Source organism: Armigeres subalbatus, chromosome 3, assembly GCF_024139115.2.
Source record: "Armigeres subalbatus isolate Guangzhou_Male chromosome 3, GZ_Asu_2, whole genome shotgun sequence".
Taxonomy (NCBI): Eukaryota; Metazoa; Arthropoda; class Insecta; order Diptera; family Culicidae; genus Armigeres; species Armigeres subalbatus.
In genome coordinates, this window is record NC_085141.1 from 138,340,674 (window position 1) to 138,358,403 (window position 17,730).

Here is a 17,730-nt window from a genome sequence, read left to right on the forward strand (position 1 = left end):
TGAGAATAATCTCTCAAAGTTGGATCCCAGTTCGAAACCTTTTTGGAAATTGACAAAAATTCTTAAAAAACCTCAAAAGCCAATTCCAGCGCTTGAAGAGGGATATAAAATTTTATTAACAAATTGTGAAAAGGCTCAAAAACCTGTTCAGCAGTTTGAGAGTGCCCATAATTTTAGTCTAGGTCTCACTAGTCCAATTGAGGATCAGGTTATACGGAGCTTCGAAGACAGTCTCAATCAAGATAATGTTCTTGACCCTTCGTTGGGAACTAATTTGGATGAAATGAGATCTTTTACTAGGCAAATTAAAAATATGAAAGCCCCGGGTGATGATGGTATTTTCTACATACTTATCAAAAAACTTCCTGAGAGCTCTTTATCCTTTTTGGTCGATTTATTTAATAAATATTTTCAATTGACATACTTCCCAGATAAATGGAAAAAAGCCAATGTTGTTCTTATTTTGAAGCCGGACAAAAATTCGGGCTTCTAGTTATCCCTAATCAGTTTGCTTTCTTTAATAAGCAAACTGTTTGAAAAGATAATTTTAAACAGAATGAATCATGAATCATAGCAAATAAGGCTGATAATGTTAAGAAAACACGGAAAAGATGCTCTAAGTGAAGAATACATGTATTACATTATTAGCAAATAAAATTTGTAAAAAAAAAAAACACTATTCGAAGTCAACAATTTACAAATTTTCAACAATTACAAAAGTCTTTTAAAGTGTGAGTTTTGAATTTCAAATTAATCATTCACCCTACATAATGCTCGACTGCTCTGGGATCATCCCAAGGGAGACCTCTTCTATCTGTGTTCAATGTGTAGCTTATTAAGTAGAATATAAATCTCTAATTTTGTATTTGAAGAGCCCCTTGGATTGAGTCTAAGGGTGGCCCTTTGGGAACTTCTACCTTCAGTTGAAACTTCTCTCCTCTGGCTCTCGACCTTTATGACGAGTGAAGAGCTGGTCTGAATAACAAAATTAACATTATTAAGGCTTAAAAATACTATCTGTGCCCAACTGTGCTAAATTTATGACAGTTTTTCTCTGCCTGTTGTAAATTATCTAATTTCGTTGTCCTAAAGAGCTCTGCTATATGAGCTATCTTATATAAAGTTTGGACCTAAATAGGAACAAACCATATCGAGAAGTACAATCTCGTTATTTTCAATATTTACAATAGCCTGTATTATAATCGTTACCACTATCTGCGAAAAGGCAAACATTATTTATAACCATGATATAACTTCCCACCAAATACATAAACCAATCCGAGATGAGAATAATGTCCTTCCATAAAATCTGTTCGTTCCGGCCTCATCACGAATGCCCTTTCTGAGGTAGTTATCGTAAGCAGCGATAACTCAAGCGTCATCCATCAATAGCGTAATCCAATGGGTAGTTATTTGTCTGCTTTTCTGATTTAGGTTCTCCATTTACATATTCGTGTCACAGTCTTTGGATTCCGAAACAGTGAAGAACTTTTTTAAAAGTAATGATCCACTTAGTACTGTTGGAGTAAATGATCAACTTTACTTCCAGTGACAATCTTCAATATATCAAGAACAAGTTATTACCACGTGTTTTCAAACTGTGAAAATTTTACGTGACAGTGGACTTACGTAGTCAGCGGGCAAGAATGTCGGCAACGTCTTGTTCTGAATAATCAGTGCGAAGATGATTATCAAAATCAAGACGGAGCTATTAATGAAATATGAATATTCTGTGCTTTCCTTCTTTACGTTCTTTAAGGGCGATCCGCTGGGTCACACTTTCTGCACTGTGCACTTTGTACATGACCTAAATCAACAGCATTCGGGACCTTGCTGGGCTCCATTGCGGTGCACCGGGCTTGGATAATGCCTCATTGCACACTTGGATGCTCGCTCCACAGCACTGGTCACTAACGGCGCTGGAGATGGTAAAATAGGCCAAATAAATATTGGATGTCCTTCCGCGTTGCAAGGAACGAGCTCTGAAGTAGTTTGTAATATTCAGTGTACTTGGGAGAACTTTTTTTTTCCTTTCGATAACGTGAAACTATTGCACAGCTCCTTGAGAATTCCGTTTGGTTATGAACTAGGTAGCAGTAAAGCTGAATGGCTTGACTTTCTCTGTTGTTTTCTCAGAATTTATTTATGTTGTTTAATGTGTAATAAAAAGTGGAATATTAGGATTGTTAATCAAGAATACCCTATATTGAGACGCTGGAACAAATGTTCAATAAAACAGTTTTCAATTTTAGACAAAAATCATGGCATTCTTCTATGATGCAATCAGCTTCTTGTACCCTTATTATTGATTAGATCAGGTTTAGTTGAAGTTAAAAGATTTGTACCTAGTTCCAACCTAGAAATAGCAAATAAAGATGATGGTGTTGATCAAACACGAAACACCTAGTCCAAAAGATGAATGCATGTATTAGATAATAAACAAAGGAAATAAGTAAAAACATAGGATTGTTGAACCAGGGAACGATGCATGGAAAACTTTCCATATCAGTTACAGTTCCATGAGTAAAAAGACAGCTCTTATCATAGTATTTTTAGAGCAGTAAGTACTAATACTTAAAAGAAAAGAACGATAAAATCTGTACCTCGTTTGTCTATACCGCGATAAGATTAATATGTCTTTTTATCAGGTGCCGTTCTCTCAATGTGGTTGGTATCTGTCATTATGTTACTATCCGAAACATTGTTTCTCTGATGTTCAACAGTCTTGCATCCTGTATCCTCCCAAGTCCAAGCTTTTGTGTTCGGGGAAACCTTTTCATAACTTGTTTTCAATTGTGAATTTTAGTCAAATATTAACAAATTTTCAAACACATTTTCTGTTTCTGCACCTTTCCATTTTAGTCCATAGCGATGCACAGAAAATGCACAACACACATGTGACGTGTTTTACCCAGCCATAGTCGAGCTATTTATAGATGCCTTTAATGTGCGTACAATGTTGCTAGAAGGTGTAAGAACACAGCATTAGGCTGCATTGTTGATATGAAGGCCAAGCCGAGCATCCACTACACTCTAGAGTCTGCTGCTTTACGAAAAGGGGGAAAACTGTGTCACAGTTGTACCCTCCAGACATTTGTATCCCAAGATAGGGTGGGGTGGCTTACCACGGCACGATAAACATCTTTCTCACACTAAACCGCATTGTGCACCGGGGGCTGTGGATGACATTGCGAGGTGCTTTCAATAACTGAAAGTATTTCACGAACAATGTCGGCTCGATCGAACCGTGTTTGTAGGTAGCTAGGAGCCACAGTGTAGCTTTGACGATGATAGCGGTCAATTGGATATGTAAACAGTCTCAACGTCTCAGTCATCGCTTTCGTTGATTGCGATAATTAAACAATTGATCTAAAAGACACATCTCCCAGTTGTATCGCACGACATAACTTGATTGACATCGATTGCGAAGGCGGAAGATCGATGCAGCAGCGATAACGACGACTGGGACGCGACAGTGATGATGATTGTGTACAAAATGTCAATTGAGTAATTTTATTAATTTCCCAATATATCTCAAGTGAACTGTTCGTTTGTTATTGTTTATTGCTGTTGTAATAATTTATTAATTGTTTCTCCCTATGTTGTGCCCTTTTCCAGATTCATTGCATTGTTGCGGGTAAGAATCGGATAAAACCGCATGGACGCCTTTTCAACGAAACGTAAGCAGCATTACACAACTGGTGACTTCTACTTGCCAGCCCTATATTCTAAACAGACGCAGAGGAAACGGAACGTACTCTCCAAGCAGGAGGTGAGTTTATTCATAAGATAGGTAATTTCCTAATGTTTGTAATACGCTGTAATATTTTTAATATCCGACAAAACCTAGTGTAAAAGTGCGGTGCTCACTGGCGGTGCTAAGCTGGGACACGATGGGGCACGTGACCCATTAAATTGGATATTTTCTCTGAAATTTAATTACATACGCCAAAATTGCTCTAAAAGTGATTTTCCTCCAAATTTTATAATCAGTGGCGGAGTTAAGCTGAGGCTTTGGAGATTTGTTTGAGAATTCATTCATGAAATGCTTTCCATTCCAAGAATTTTCTTCAGGGATTCTTTCGGAAAATCCTCTGAGGCCTTTGTAAATTCATCCGGATCTTCTTCTTTGATGGCTCTACATTAGACTGGCCCAGGAAACAAAATGTAGTTGAATTCCGCGGGGCACCCTCCAGGATTGTGTCTTTGGGTGAGAAAATCAATCTCTCAAAATTTCAGGTCAATCGCTTGTTGCATAAGCTGTCGCGTTTGATTTGAAGTTTGTATGGGGATTACACCCAAAATATATAGGAAAACACACCTCCGTCACTCATTCGATCTGGAAATTGCTTCTGATTGCTCAGAATTTAAAAAAAAGGGCAGCTGGCATGATACAGAACAATTTCACAGAAGATTGTACGATGTTTGAATGAACTTTTATATAGTTTTCGGTCCTAATCATCTGGATATTCCTTCGGAATTGCTTCTTCTAATTAAATTTCCAGAGAGATTTTTTAATTGATTTTCTCAAGAATTCCTGGGTGAAACTATGAAGATATTCCTAAGAGGAATCTCGAAGGAATTCCAAGAGTTTCTTCCTAGAGTTTCGAAAGGGATTTCTTAAGGAATTACTGGAAGAATTTGTTTGAGAGAGTCCTGGAAAAGTTGCTGATGAAAATCATTAAAAAAAATGAAGGGCTTTCTTATTTCTTATTCAAATTCAATTCAAGTTCAAAAATTCCAATGGAATTAACAAATTTCAAAAAGAATTACCGAAGGAATTTCTAAAATAATTTCGGAAAATAATCCTAAAAGAGTTTGCAAAGGAATCTCTAGATTCCGAGCATTTTAGAGGAAATTTCTGGAGGAATTTTCGAAGAAATTTTGCAAGGTATTCCCCAAAATAATTTGAACTTTCCAAGAATTTCTCGTAAAACAATTTCCGAAGGTATTCCTGAAACAATTTCCGTAGATGTTCCTTGTAGAATTCCCGAAGGGCTTTCCATAGGTATTTCGGAAGAATTTCCCAATGAAAATTTCTAAAAAAAAAAAAAAATCTTTAGGAATTTCCGACATTCTTAAATTTCTGCAAGATTTGTTTTTGTACATTTCTCCAAGCCCAGTAAACCACATATCGTATAACAAAGAGCAAATAAAGTCGCATTTGCGTCCATCAAAAATCTGAATCGCTTTGTATATCAAACTTTGTCAGATTATTGTCAAAGGATGTTGTATTGAATGCATCGTATACGATAATTTTTACCGTAGTGAAAATCAATCGTAATCGGGCGAATAAAAACTCATATTAACTTATACTCCTTGCAATATCCTATATGAGTGCGAATGAATGTCTATGTGAATCGTAATACAATCGAAACCACTTCAGTCCAAACGGCTTGTTGAAGTTTCAAGCAGTTGATGAGATATAAATTGTGTAGTTTATGTTGGACAAAAATCCGAATCAGTACAAGATGTGCAGTATGATGTAGTGGTAGAGTATCCGCCTGCAAATCCAAATATCGCGTGTTCGAGACTTGGTGCTGGTAAGATTTTTTTTTATTTTTCATATTTTTATGTATAATCGTAATACTGTTCTCATGATGTCTGGAAAAATCGTATAATAAAACTCGTATGTACCTATATCGCCTCCACTTTGGTACGTATATAGCCAATCTATGCATTATATACGATTAAGTTGGTTCTTATATAATAGCCTATATCAAGAGATATAGGTAAGGTACACTGGGGGAAGTGGAAAAGGAAAAATCGATAGTTCAAGTTCAAATTATTGTAAAACCAATTTAAATGATATAAATGATTCCAATCATTATGGGCTCCCAAAAACAGTCCATTTTGCACCAACTGTGCGGTAATTCATACCATTTTAGCCGCTTGAAATTTATAAAAATATATTTGAAATTTGGGAGTTATTTTTCCACTTACCCTAGTGGAATGGGGTAAGTGGAAAACCCAAGTTATCTTGACCTTCAATCGTGATGAGTAGTGACATATGATTAAAACCAAGACGGTAATTGCACTGATATCTCTTGTTGAATAATTTCATTGGATTAAAGGAATAGGTCCCCAAGGAATTCTTGAAATAGCTAGGGGAGGGCTGGTTGTGCCTTCTCGAACACTAAGTGTACGTAAAATCTGTATGTTCGCCCCAAAAATGAACTTTTTTGAGGGAGAATGGGACTTACAGTGTTATAAACTTATCGAATTGATATGATGTCTGTGTGTGTGTTTGTATGTATGTGTGTGCGCAATACACGTACAAAATTATCACTTATTTTCATGCATTTGTCCCTACCCGATATGTTCGCAACAAATTGCAATCAACGGCGAAACTTGTTATGACTATAAATGAATATGTATTATGGAATATATTTACCTATCAGTGCTATTTAATCTTTCTCGTACATTTTTTTTCATATATAAAACATGTTAAAGGCATCAATACCGATAAGTGGATTAATCAGGCGTTTTCTTATGTATGTTAGTCCAATCACCACTGTAATCACAATGATAACAAACAAGGAACATATTAAGATTCATAGTTATCGAAATAAATTATGAAGAGAAGGAGAAATTCGCGTGATCAGAACATTATCCACTTTCCCCGCAGTGTTCGATACCAGGGGTAAGTGTAAAATTTTTAAATTATTTGCTCTCTTGGTACAAACCACTACAAATTAAATGTGATTATTTTAATTGTATTATAATGGTCATCTGTGGTGCAAAATAACCGGAAAAAGGAACCATTTATGCAAATAAGAATTGATATTATGAATGCAAAAATCAACTTCTCGAGAAACCTAAAATGGCAGCTCCAGCGCAAACTGTGTTAGTGTAAGTATAACAATGTTATGGTGTGGTAAAAACTGTAAAGTCTGTACAATTGAAATTTTTCTAGTCGATTTTTACACTTACCCCCTTTTTCCACTTCCCCCAGTGTACCTTACCAAAATGTTGACTGGGAGAATTCTTTCGGACTGTCTGGGGATTTCTTTTGAAAATCCTCCGAAAATTGCATCGGAAATTAATCCAGAAATTTCTTTGGATATTCCTCATAATATTCCTTCGAAAATTTAAAAAAGAAATTATAAGAAAATTTTGAAAGATCCTTCTTTTAGGATGTTTTCAGTACCTACAACACCTACGGAAATTGTTTTAGTTTCTTCTAGAAGTTCCTTCGGAATAAATTTTAAGAACTCTGCCAGTACTCGAGAAATCGCTTCGGAAACTCCAGGAAGAAATTTTTGAAATTCCTTCGAAATTTCTCTCAGGAATTCCTTCGGAACTTCCTCCATGATTTTGAGAATTCTTTTAGGTATTCATCCGGTTATTCCTTTGGGTTTATTTGCAATGAAATTCTAACAGAAATTCTTTTAGACCTTTGTAATTTTCTTCGCGCATTCTTTCGGGAATCTCTTCAGAAAATCCTTTAGAATTCCTTTGAAGATTCATTCATTTATTTTTTCATTTATTTAGTTAACATCTAAACAGATAACACTGAATCGAGGCCGCATCTCTCCATCCTCGGATACGCCCCACGCTCGCCAAGTCGTTCTGCACCTGGTCTGCCCATCTCGCTCGCTGCGCTCCACGCCGTCTCGTACCTGCCGGATCGGAAGCGAACACCATCTTTGCAGGGTTGCTGTCCGGCATTCTTGCAACATGTCCTGCCCATCGTACCCTTCCGGCTTTAGCTACCTTCTGGATACTGGGTTCGCCGTAGAGTTGGGCGAGCTCATGGTTCATTCTTCGCCGCCACACACCGTCTTCTTGCACACCGCCAAAGATGGTCCTAAGCACCCGTCTCTCGAATACTCCGAGTGCTTGCAAGTCCTCCTCGTGCATTGTCCATGTTTCATGTCCGTAGAGGACAACCGGTCTTATTAACGTCTTGTACATGACACATTTGGTGCGGTGGCGAATCTTTTTCGACCGCAGTTTCTTCTGGAGCCCGTAGTAGGCCCGACTTCCACAGATGATGCGCCTTCGTATTTCACGACTAACGTTGTTGTCAGCCGTTAGCAAGGATCCGAGGTAGACGAATTCCTCGACCACCTCGAAGGTATCCCCGTCTATCGTAACACTGCTTCCCAGGCGGCACCTGTCGCGCTCGGTTCCGCCCACAAGCATGTACTTTGTCTTTGACGCATTCACCACCAGTCCAACTTTTGTTGCTTCACGTTTCAGGCGGGTGTACAGTTCTGCCACCTTTGCAAATGTTCGGCCGACAATGTCCATGTCATCCGCGAAGCAAATAAATTGACTGGATCTGTTGAAAATCGTGCCCCGGCTGTTACACCCGGCTCTCCGCATGACACCTTCTAGCGCAATGTTGAACAACAGGCACGAAAGTCCATCACCTTGTCTTAGTCCCCGGCGCGATTCGAACGAAACGAGAGTTCTCCCGGAATCTTCACATAGTTTTGCACACCATCCACCGTTGCTTTGATCAGTCTGGTAAGCTTCCCAGGAAGCTGTTTTCGTCCATAATTTTCCATAGCTCTACGCGGTCTATACTGTCGTATGCCGCCTTGAAATCAACGAACAGATGGTGCGTTGAGACCTGGTATTCACGGCATTTATGAAGGATTTGCCGTACAGTAAAGATCTGGTCCGTTGTCGAGCGGCCGTCAACGAAGCCGGCTTGATAACTTCCCACAAACTCGTTTACTAATGGTGACAGACGACGGAAGATGATCTGGGATATCACTTTGTAGGCGGCATTAAGGATGGTGATCGCTCGAAAGTTCTCACACTCCAGTTTGTCGCCTTTCTTGTAGATGGGGCATATAACCCCTTTCCTTCCACTCCTCCGGTAGCTGTTCGGTTTCCCAGATTCTGATTATCAGTTTGTGCAGGTAAGTGGCCAGCTTTTCCGGGCCCATCTTGATGAGCTCAGCTCCGATACCATCCTTACCAGCGGCTTTGTTGGTCTTTAGCTGTTGAATGGCATCCTTAACTTCCCTCAAGGTGGGGGCTGGTTGGCTTCCATCGTCCGCTGAACTGACGTAGTCATCTCCTCCGCTGCCTTGACTTTCACTGCCTGTACTCTCAGCGCCATTCAGATGTTCCTCGTAGTGCTGCTTCCACCTTTCGATCACCACACGTTTGTCCGTCAAGATGCTCCCATCCTTATCCCGGCACATTTCGGCTCGCGGCACGAAGCCTCTGCGGGATGCATTGAGCTTCTGATAGAATTTGCGTGTATCTTGAGAACGGCACAGCTGTTCCATCTCCTCGCACTCCGCTTCTTCCAGGCGGCGTTTCTTCTCCTGAAAAAGGCGGGTCTGCTGTCTCCGCTCTATAACGTTCCACGTTCTGCCGGGTACCTTGCTGCAGCGCGACCGCCCGCGCTGCGTCCTTCTCCTCCAGAATCTGTCTGCACTCTTCGTCGAACCAATCGTTCCGTCGACTTCGACCCATATACCCGACGTTGTTCTCCGCTGCGTCGTTAATGGCTGCTGACTGTATTCCAGCAGTCCTCAAGAGGGCTCCATCGAGCTCACCCTCTTCCGGCAACGCTGCCTCGAGATGCTGCGCGTATGCAGTGGCGACATCAGGTTGCTTCAGTCGCTCTAGGTCGTACTGCGGCGGTCGTCGGTACCGAACATTGTTGATGACGGATAGTTTTGGGCGCAGTTTAACCATCACCAGATAGTGGTCAGAGTCGATGTTAGCGCCACGATATGTCCTGACGTCGATAATGTCGGAGAAGTGCCGTCCATCAATCAGAACGTGGTCGATTTGTGATTCTGTCTGCAGTGGTGATCTCCAGGTATACCGATACGGGAGGCTGTGTTGGAAGTAGGTGCTGCGAATGGCCATATTCTTGCAGGCGGCGAAATCAATTAGTCGTAGGCCGTTTTCGTTCGTCAGCTGGTGAGCGCTAAACTTTCCAATAGTCGGTCTAAACTCCTCCTCTTGGCCAACCTGAGCGTTCAAATCTCCTATGATGATTTTGACGTCGTGGCTTGGGCAGCTGTCGTACTCACGTTCCAGCTGCGCGTAGAATGCGTCCTTATTATCATCAGTGCTTCCGGCTATGGACGTTGATTATGCTGAAGTTGAAGAACCGGCCTTTGATCCTCAACCTGCACATTCTTTCATTGATCGGCCACCACCCGATCACGCGCCTTTGCATATCGCCCATCACTATGAAAGCTGTTCCCAGCTCGTGTGTGTTGCCGCAACTCTGGTAGATGGTATGATTACCTCTAAACGTTCGCACCATTGATCCCTTCCAACAAACCTCCTGCAGCGCTACGATGCCGAATCCACGGTCCTTGAGCACATCGCCGAGTATGCGTGTGCTCCCGATGAAGTTGAGAGATTTGCAGTTCCACGAACCGAGTTTCCAATCGCTAGTCCCTTTTCGTCGCAGTGGTCTTCGCCTATGGTTCCGGTCCGTACTCTCTTGTTGATTGTTCGTTGCTTATGATTTTTAAAGGCTGGCTTGCAGGGCCTGACACCAAACCCCCTAAATTTCCGGAGGACCATGGTGCACAGTTTCACTTACAGTCCCTCGCTGGCACTCGAACGATGATCAGCCGCCCTAACATGGAGAACAGACGCTGTTGTGAGCCGATCCTGACATGGAGAACAGACGCTCAATAAGATTTGCACCTCCGGAAGGAGCAAACCCCCTTCCCTGTCAGCATACGACCATAGTTCCCACCGGGGTTGGTTACCCGATCTTCCCTAAGGTTGCTCGTATCCCGGCCAGCACCGCGGGGAGGTAGGGATAGGAGTTGCTGGGTCCTTTGAAGAATCATTCGTAAATTTCAATTGGAAATTATTTTAGATTTTATTTCGAGAATACTTTAGAAATTCATTACGAAGTTTATTCAGGAAATCCTTAGAAATTCCTGTTAGAAACTCCTCCAAAAAATCCTTTTTTTTCCCTTATATCATTCTTCCATAATTTACCGGATGAATGTTTTCAACATAATTTCCGGAATAATTCCTGCATGAATTTTGGAAGGATTCTTACATTGGAATTTCTGGAGAAATATATAAAGGTTTTACGAAAGAATTCCTGGAGGAATATCCAAATGAACTACATGGAGAATTTTCTAAATTATTCCTGGAGGAGTTCCCGAGATTATTTTTGGAGGATTTACTGGAGAAATTTTAGGAGAAATTCCTGGAGGCATTTCCAAATGTATTTCAGGAAGAATTTCTTAAGCATCGGGATTTCAGTCGATCCATCATTATACGTGAATTTTTCTCTGTCCCGAAGGAATTTCTTCAAAAATCCTTCGCAAATAAATTTAGAAATACCTTCAGAAATTCTTTAAGGAAATTTCTAGAAGAATCTTTGAAGAAATTTTTAAAAGAATTCGTGAAGGAATTCCCAAAGAAATTTTCAAAATTTTCTTAGAATTGTTTCTTTGAATTTTCAAAAGAATCTCTTGAAAGTTGGCTTCCGCGCCTCTTGGTAAAAGGCCTCTGAGCCTTTTGATGGAAGGCTTCTGAGCCTCGTTAATGGCGACTTTTGAGCCACTTAAAAGGGAGCTTCTTAGAATGCTGCAAGGACGCTTCTGAGACACTTGAAAATACGCTTTCAATCCTCTTGAAAGAAGAATTCCGACCTTCTTGAAAGGAGGCTTCCCAGCCTCTTAAAAGGAGGCTTCCGAGTATCTTGAAAGGAGGCTTCCTGGCCTCTTGAAAGGAAGCTTCCGGGTCTCTTGAAAGGAGGCTTCCGGGCCTCTGGAAAGAAGGCTTCCGGGCCTCCTGAAAGGAGGCTTCCGGGCCTCTTAAAAGGAGGCTTGCGGGCCTCTTGAAAGGAGACCTCCAGGCCTCTTGAAAGGAGGCTTCCGGGCCTCTTGAAAGGAGGCTTCAGGGCCTCTTGAAAAGAGGCTTCCGGGCCTCTTGAAAGAGGCTTCCGGGCCTCTTGAAAAGAGGCTTCAGGGCCTCTTGAAAGGAGGCTTCCGGGTCTCTTGAAAAGGAGGCTTCTGGGCGTCTTGAACGGAGGATTCCGGGCCTCTTGAAAGGAGGCTTCCGGGTCTCTTGAAAGGAGGTTTCCGGGCCTCTTGAAAGGAGGCTTCCGGGCCTCTTGAAAGGAGGCTTCCGGGTCTCTTGAAAGGAGGCCTCCGGGCCTCTTGAAAGGAGGCCTCCGGGCCTCTTGAAAGGAGGCCTCCGGGCCTCTTGAAAGGAGGCCTCCGGGCCTCTTGAAAGGAGGCCTCCGGGCCTCTTGGAAGGAGGCGTCCGGGCCTCTTGAAAGGAGGCTGCCGGGCCTCTTGAAAGAAGGCTTCTGGGCCTCTTGAAAGAATGCTTCCGGGTCTTTTGAAAGGAGGCTTCCGGGCATCTTGAAAGCAGGCTTCCGGGCCTCTTGAAAGCAGGCTTCCGGGCCTCTTGAAAGCAGGCTTCCGGGCCTCTTGAAAGCAGGCTTCCGGGCCTCTTGAAAGGAGGCTTTCGAGCCTTTTGAAAAGAATTCTTCCCAACCTCTTGAAAGCAGTCTTCCGAAGCTCTTGAAAGGAGGCTTCCGAGTATCTTGAAAAGAAGCTTCTGTGCTGCTTGGAAGAACATAGCAATTTTTTTTTAACCCTTATGCGGCCAACAAAAAAAACACACGTGGATGGCCGACAGGGTACCCGTGTTCCACTAAATTGATATTCTCATAACTTCAACAATTTTCAACCGATTTGGATAATTTTGACAGTTTTGGAAACAGAAACTCATATACTTTTTGCCCATTGTCAAGGTTTACAGCTTATGCCCATGGTTATACAAGAAATCTTTGAAGTAAGGCTTAAGAGTCTACACACGTAATAAAAGGCCATCCAACCAGTTTCAAATATGCTACAAGCTCTTTGCGCTTCTAGAATTGAAGGTGTTCACAGTATATGCTTCGGGTAATGCAAAAATCCCTGAAATGAGGTCTTAGTCATCCGAGAAATCTCTGGAGTAAAGCCTAAAGATCTACTCGCGTAACCAAAGGCCTATTATGCAAATTCAAATACGGTACATGCTCTTTGTGGTACTTAGCATAGAATGCGTTCACAGTATATGTTCCGAGTCATCCAAGAAATCTCTGGAGTAAGGCCTTAAGGTCTACACTCATAACCATGGGTCTATGGACTTGTCTCAAAACTGGTACACGCTTTTTGCGCATCTTGAAATCAAATGTGATCACTACATATGTTTTGCGCTATCGAAGAAATCTCTCGGATAAGTCCTCTGGCGCCTTCATTGCATATGTTCATGGTCGTCCAAGAAAACCCTGGAAAAGGCCTTCAGGTCTACACGCGTAACCAGAGATCTTTTAGATTGTTTCAAAACTGGTACATGCCCTTTGTGGTACATATAATAGAACGACTTTATTGCATATGTTCATGGTCCTCCAAGAAAACCCTGGAAAAGGCCTTAAGATCAGGGATTGAACTTATCATTTCATTATCATTTAGTATTCAGCCAATAACTCATTCCAGAGGCGGAATTCCGAAAAGTGTTGTATGGCGGACTTCTAGCGCTGATTCCCCTCTACAACTTTGTCTAAGGGTACATTGCTCTATGTCAAATATTAACAGCGTAAAAAGCTAGGATCACTCAAAATACTAAATGATAATAAGTGTTATTATCATTTAGTATATAAAGTGATACTAGCGTTTCCCGCGGTTGATATTTGACATAGACCAATGTACCCTTAGTCAAAGTTGTAGAGGGAAATCAGCGCTTCGCGATACAACACTTTTCGGAATTCCGCCTCTGAAATGAGTTATTAGCTGAATACTAAATGATAATGAAATGATAAGTTCAATCCCTGCTTAAGATCTACACGCGTAACCAAAGATCTATCAGATTTTTTCAAAAGTGTTACATGCCCTTTGTGATACATAGAATAGATTGCGTCCATTGCATAGGTTCATGGTAATCCAAGAAAACCCAGAGATCTTTTGGCTTGTTTCAAAAGTGGTACATACCCTTTGTGGTACATAGAAAAGAATACGTCCATTGCATATGTTTATGGTCTTCCAAGAAAATGTTAGAATAGGCCTCAGAATCTTCACACGTAACCAGATACCTTTTGGATTGTTTCAAAAGTGGCATATGCCCTTTGTGGTACATAGAATATACCGCTTTCATTGCACTTGAACAATCCTCAGGAACTTCACGCGTAACCAGAGCTCTTTCGGCCTATTTGAATAGTTATACATGCCTTTTATGGTACGTAGAATAGAATGCACCCATTTCAAATGTTCATGGTCAAACCCTGGAGTAAGGCATTAGGATCTACACCAGAGCCTGTTTTAAATTTGGTACATGCCTTTGGGGTTCTAGAATAAAAAGCGTTCATGTCATATGCTAATGGTCATCCTTGAAATTTATGGAGTAAGACTTCTAGGCTTACACGAATATCTAGAGGGTCTTTAAAGTCACTCCTTACGGAATCCAAGTTTCAAAGTGCTCGCGTTTCGGGGGCACACCACTCGATACGGAAGTAACGCACAACTGTCATTTTTATTATTTCACGCATGCTACGACGCAGCAAAGCTAAATCAACAAAAATGACAGTTGTGCGCCGCCTCCGTATCGATTGGTGTGCCTCCGAAAACGCGAGCACTTTGAAACTTGGATTCCGTGAGGAGTGTCCTCAATCTAATTTTAATATGGTACATGATCTTTGCGATATTAGCCCGTTTTTTCCCTCGCGTTCTCGGCGTGAAGTTGTATCGTTCCAATTTATTTACATTTTGCATTTCCAAAGAATAGACAACTTCATATTAGGGATATGAATGAAGTTTGTATACTACCTGGAACCAACAACAACAAGACAACAATAACTACTTGGAATGCTAATATATCAAGATGAGGTTTCACATCTTGATTATTCTTCAATAACTGCCCAGAGCTAATGACAACAACTTGAACTACTTGAAATGCAAACATATACCAATAGCCTTCCGTTCGTGGGTTGATCTGCAGATCATTCCTATATGGAGTTCATAGACTACCTAGTACCATGGCAAAAACAAAACTACAACAGATGTTCGATAACTGCAAGTCATTTAACTGCAATGCTTTTAAACTGCAATTCGATAGTTGCAACCGTTTTACAGTTATCGGACCGCTAAACTTCAAACCGATGTCAGACTCAATGACAGCTGCATTGCGCTGCACATTTAGATGCACTTTTATTGCATCTGACGTCGATTGACAACCGTTTGACGTCTAGAGTGCGTTGCAGTTATCGAACGGCATTCGATAACTGAAAAGTAAACATGTTGCAGTTATCGAACGGCTACTGTACTAGGAATGCGTACATTCACTCAGATGAGGTTGACCCGATTTTGTCACTCCTAGATTTTGTCTACCCCTGATTTTGCCTAACCCTTCACTGCCTGTAGCTTATTATGAATCATTTATGAATACCTGTTAATAAGTTTGTAAGTCTCTTCGACAAAAAAATACGGATTCCATTCACGTATTTTGCCTTGGTACGGAGCCAACGACAATGGAAATAACTACTTAAAATACAACCATATACCAAGAAGGGGTCTCACAACTTGTTTATTTTCAAATAACTGCCTTCATTAAGGAGGTTGATCTATCGACCTTGACTCTATTTCATAGACTATCTGGAGCTCAAGACAACAACAAGAACTACTTGGAATACAAACATATACCAAGATGGGGTCACAAAACTTGTTTATTCTTCGATAACTGCCTCCATTACGGAGATTGATTTACAGAACTTCGATGGGGTTTGATCCCACGAAACCAGTACGCTAGACAGGTGTTTTTTTCCTACTAAGCTACGAAGGACCTCCGTCGTCCTCCGCAGCTTAGCCGGGTACTGATGAAACCAAATTCACAGCACCGGGCATGTAGCCGAACTCTCGCAATACATTCTCAGAACTAACTCTCTAATATATGTTTTTGTACAATGCCAACCAAGTAGGATGAGTATTTAGTATTATCTGGCTCCTACACACTTGCTTCATTACCAACGGCGCTCGATGAAGTAGGGTTGTGTGAGATTGTGCCAGTTGGTCGTCAGATCCCAACCCGACCACATAAGCGAAGAGGGATCGCCTTTCGAGTTCAGTACATTCAAAGTTAATTGCCTATGTTCCGGGTATTGAGCCAGCCGGATTGGAAATTAAATGCTATGTCTGAAACTCGATTTTGCATATGCACAACATGTGATAGATTAAGTTCGGAAAAGGTATTGGAGGAAAACCGCTACCTTCCGTCCTTCCCAGTTGTTCTTCAATAACTGCATCCGTTACGGAGGTTGATACACCGACCTTGACTCTATGGAGTTCGTAGACTTCCTGGAACCCACGACAACAACAAGAACTACTTGGAATACAAACATATACCAAGAAAGGGTAACGCTACTTGTTTATTCTTCGATAACTGCCTCCATTACGGAGATTGATCCGAAGATCTTGGCTGTATGGAGTTCGTAGACTACCTGGAGCCCACGACAACAAGAACTACTTGGAATACAAACATATACCAAAACTTGTTTATTCTTCTATAACTGCCTCCATTACGAAGCTTGATCCACAGACCTTGACTCTATGGAGTTCGTAGACTACCTGGAGTCCTCGACAACAACAAGAACTACTTGGAATACACACATATACCAAGAAGGGGTCACGCTACTTGTTTATTTTTCGATAACTGCCTCCATTACGGAGATAGATCCGAAGATCTTGACTGTATGGAGTTCGTAGACTACCTGGAACTCACAACAACAACAAGAACTACATGAAATACAAACATATACCAAGAAGGGGTCACACAACTTGTTTATTCTTCAATAACTGCCTCGATTACGGAGGTTGATCCACCGACCTTGAATCTATGGAGTTCGTAGACTACCTGGAGCCAACGACAACAACAAGAACTACTTGAAATACAAACATATATCAAGAAGGGGTCTCAAAACTTGTTTATTCTTCAAACGCTGCCTCCGTTACCGAGGTCGATCCCCAGGCCTTGACTCTATGGAGTTCGTAGACTACCTGGAGTCCTTGACAACAACAAAAACTACTTGGAATACACACATATACCAAGAAGGAGTCACGCAACTTGTTTATTCTTCGATAACTGCCTCCATTACGGAGATTGATCCGAAGATCTTAACTGTATGGAGTTTGTAGACAACCTGGAACTCACGACAACAACTAGAACTACAAGAAACACAAACATATACCAAGAAGGGGTAACACAACTTGTTTATTTTTCGATAAACGCTTCCATTACGGAGATTTTTCCGAAGACCTTGACTGTATGGAGTTCGTAGACTTCCTGGAACTCACAAAAACAACAAGGTCATTGGATGACTCGGAACATATACTGTGAAAGCATTATTTGCTAAGCACCATAAAGAGCATGTACCGTTTTTGAATTTGCTCGATAGACCTTTGGTAACGTTAGCAGATCATAAGATCTTATTCCAGGGATTTTTGGATGACTGAGGCCTTACCCCAGGGGTTTTTGGAGAACCAGAATATATACTGTGAACACCGACTATTCTAAGAAGCGCAATGAGCATGTAATATATTTGAAACTGGTTGATAGTCCTTCGGTTACGTGTGTAGACTCTTAAGCCTTACTTCAAAGATTTCTTGTATAACCATTGACAAAAACTGTAAACCTTGACAATGGGCAAAAAGTATATGAGTTTCTGTTTCTAAAACTGTCAAAATTATCGAAATCGGTTGAAAATTGTTAAAGTTATGAAAATATCAATTTAGT

The 17,730-nt window shown here is 41.2% G+C and overlaps 1 protein-coding gene across 6 annotated transcripts in view; it reads left to right on the forward strand.

Annotated features, from left to right (window-relative positions):
- The window catches only part of LOC134220983 (uncharacterized), a 284,593-nt gene that overhangs the window by 247,228 nt on the left and 19,635 nt on the right, over positions 1-17,730 (forward strand). For all 6 annotated transcript variants that reach the window (XM_062700152.1, XM_062700156.1, XM_062700154.1 and 3 more), the window contains one exon: positions 3,619-3,772. The gene's annotated coding sequence lies outside the window, so the exon portion shown is untranslated. The remainder of the gene's footprint in view (positions 1-3,618; positions 3,773-17,730) is intronic.